Source organism: Pteropus alecto, unplaced genomic scaffold (genome assembly GCF_000325575.1).
Source record: "Pteropus alecto unplaced genomic scaffold, ASM32557v1 scaffold164, whole genome shotgun sequence".
Lineage (NCBI taxonomy): Eukaryota > Metazoa > Chordata > Mammalia > Chiroptera > Pteropodidae > Pteropus > Pteropus alecto.
This window is the reverse complement of record NW_006439568.1, coordinates 20,936,166-20,939,524: the sequence shown is the minus strand read 5'-3', so window position 1 is coordinate 20,939,524 and position 3,359 is coordinate 20,936,166. Positions and strand designations below refer to the sequence as shown.

Below are 3,359 nucleotides of genomic sequence, written 5' to 3'. Positions count from 1 at the left end.
AGATTCCCTAGCAAATAGAACAAAGTCCGTGCCTTTGTGCTGCTTATGTTTTAGTTGGGGAAAACAAACAGTAAGTCAATCAAGAAGTAAATTTATGATAAACTAGATACTAATAAGTGCGATGGAAAGCAAAAACAGTTTAAAGGGAATGCAGATAATGGGGACCCATTTTCTATAAGGTGGTCAGTGATGGCCTCTCTGATGAAATGACCTTTAAGTAGAGACCTGAAGGAAGTGAGGAATCAAGCACTGAAGATATATGGGATAAGATGCTTTTTAGGCAGAGCAAGAACAAAGGCCCCGAGCTGGGAGAGTGCTTAGCATGTTCTAGGATCAGAAAGGACTCCACTGTGAGTGAAGCTGGAAGGTAGATAATGATCCCATTAAGTAAACTAATGTAATCAATTCTCGACTTACTAGTATACTCAGACAAAATTATATTTATAAATGGTCCTGGCAGTCAAGAGGTGATTAAGTAAAGAATCAGTTAATAACAATAGTCTTGTCTTTCTCTTGAGTATTGAGTATCGACAGTTGAATGGTTAGTCTAGTGTTCTCTTTCCTACAACGGGTTAAATCCTGCATGCTCCTTAATTTAGAGGTGAATAAATGCACACATTCTAGAAGACCCCTGGGAATTAGAATCGAGGAAGAAGGGCCAAGTACAGATAGTGTTTGTTCTGACACTCCTGCCTCCCTAAAACTCTTAATTTAACCTACCATTCTTCAGGAACTATTTCACTCCTTTTAACATCAGCCTCCTGTAAAATAAGGCTTGCATTTCCTGCCCTTCTCTTGTCTTCATTCAAATTCTGCAAACTTGTATCCATCAGAAAATGCAGGCTCGTCCACTGTGTTTGGAAGAGGACATTGCAAACAGTGCGCTTGGGTTAGTTTCATATCTTTAGTGAAGTAAACTAATAGACAGACATATTAACTGTCTGAAAATAAGGAAATACTAGACAACAACATAACAATCTGGATTAATTTTTTAAAAAATTGAAGATAACTATGTACGTGTTTAATAATAGAAAACACCATAGGAATCCTTTAAACAACTGCTTCCCAAATGCATCAGATTACAAAAATAGCTCCCCAGGTACTTGGGAAAACTGCAGATTCCTGGACACTCCCCCAAAACTGTGGAATCAGATTCTCCATCACTGAGGGTCTAGGGCATCTGCATTTAAACAGTGTCTCGGTAGCTTTTATGATTGGGTTAGGGAAATAATGGATTAAGTGAGTATTTAACATTATGGAATAAGTTCAATTTATATGCAACTTCTCAGGTGTTATATTAGTGTGTAACTGAAGCGAAACCTGTGGCTCTATTCTATGTTCCTTATACTGCTTCTGAATGAGCAGCTTCTGATAGAATTTTAACTTGGGTTTAAGAATTCTTAGGCCTCTCAATGTTATTTGCTTTCATTGTTTGAAAGGGAGGGAGTTGGAGGTGCTGAACTGCCCTTTCTGGAAGAATGGAGTCATTTTGACAGGTCATATATTTCCAGAGCTGCCAAAGACTTGATGTGGAGTGATGTCACCCATGTGGGCCTCTGCCAGGCACGTAGCTAAGGGTCAAATTCAGATTTTAGGCCGGATCCCATTCACTAGGGAGCTTGGTTGGAGTTAGAAGTTCAACTTGCAGTTTCACATTAAAATCAAAAGTTAGTGTTCATTTTTCTGGGGACAGTCTTTATCGAAGTTAGATTCTACTTTGTAGTACAAAGTCAGAGGTATTGACTTCTGATCTGATGTTGGTCCTTGATGAAATGATTTAATGAAATGAGGATTGCCGTTTCATTTCTAGCGCTGATGGTAGCTTTAAGTATTTTCCTGATAAGATGGTACTAGACCTTCTGTTGGCCTGTAATTACGTCTTCTTTTAAACTGACTTCAGATATCAGGCCACTCAAGTGGGCCTTGTGCCAGGGGATTAAAATAAGTGCTGGAGCAGCTGATGAAGAGCTGTATCTAGCAATTTCTACTAGACTCTGCAAAGTCAAAAGGAGAATTTAGACAAGCAGCCCGGTAAATCAAACATACATAGGAACATTTAAACAACAGCCATACCCATTAACCCTAAGAAGTATTTGAACTCTATAGACAGTTTAAACAAAATTATTATTTTGATGTTAGGTTTTTAAATCTACTTTTTAAAAAGTCTTAGATAACTCAAGAAAATGCTTTGGTTCCTCTTTCTGATTTTCATGTAAGTAGGCATACATTTCTGGTTAAAAAATGAACCATTTGGTTAAATAGTATTTTCAGTCTCACTTCCTCCCTAGTCTGAACCAACATTTTTTCCTCCCTCCCTTCCTTCCTTTCTTGGTCTGTCTCCTCATGCCACTTTCCTGTTTCCCCACTTTCCCCCCGCCCCTTATATTGGTGGAAACTGACACATGCTCAGCTTCTATGCAGACATATAAATGTGAATCTGATTTTAGGTGTAGTGAACTTTGCATTGGGCCAGTTCTCTTACCATTTACAGCATCAGCAACTCATCCTTATTACCTGAGCCAAGAATGAAGATGATGGCAGCGGATATGTCACTCTATCTAATTCAAGTCAACTAAGTTTAACCTTGGAAAATGTTTAAGTTCTTTTTGGTATAAGGAAAACTTTATCCTAAATTAATTATAGTCCTCACTCATGATTCCTGGCATTCACATTCACACTGGAGTGTGGACACTATCTTCCTTTTTTTTTTTTTTTTAGGAAAGAGACAGCGTGAGTCCGGTGGCTCCATTCAGGAAGATCAGGTGAGCCCTTCGGAGCTTTTCACCTTCGTTCTTTCATTCTCTCTCTCCTTTATTAACGCCTACAGTACCCGGTCTTCCTAGGTGGTCTCCCATCCAAGTACTAACCAGGCCCGACCCTGCTTAGCTTCCGAGATCAGACAGGATCAGGCATGTTCAGGGTGGCATGGCTGTAGACATGATCTTACTTTTCAAAAGGTATTCAAAGATTCCTGTTCAATTATTAAAAACTAGGTCTAAGCTGAAATAGAATAGTGATTGGTTTGGCAAACTTGCCCAGGAAAAATTCCTTAGCGAGCAGCAACAGGCTGAATAGGAATTTTTGCTTCTAGCCTAGGAGGGCTAGTAGGTTGCTTAGTAACAACAGCGTGTACCTGGGGAATCCCTCAGACAGCTTTACAGGTCTTCGGATTTAGGCTCTGCCAAATTCAGATTCACCCTACCCTCCACCTGCCCTGCTTATTTCCATCCTTTAGAGATGTCCTGGCTTCTTGGTTTAGAGAGAGCGATAGACTGATCCGTCTATCCATCTATCCACACATCCATTGCTAGGAAATTACATTTTATGCTGTAAATCTTTTAATGGTAAATGGTAAAAAG

At 39.4% G+C, this 3,359-nt stretch overlaps 1 non-coding gene across 1 annotated transcript; it reads right to left on the bottom strand.

The window, feature by feature from the left end:
- Positions 1 to 2,818: 2,818 nt before the first annotated feature.
- On the bottom strand, positions 2,819 to 2,937 carry LOC112483667. Its single transcript, XR_003047724.1, has one exon. It is a non-coding gene; the product is annotated as a 5S ribosomal RNA (ribosomal RNA).
- Positions 2,938 to 3,359: the final 422 nt, after the last annotated feature.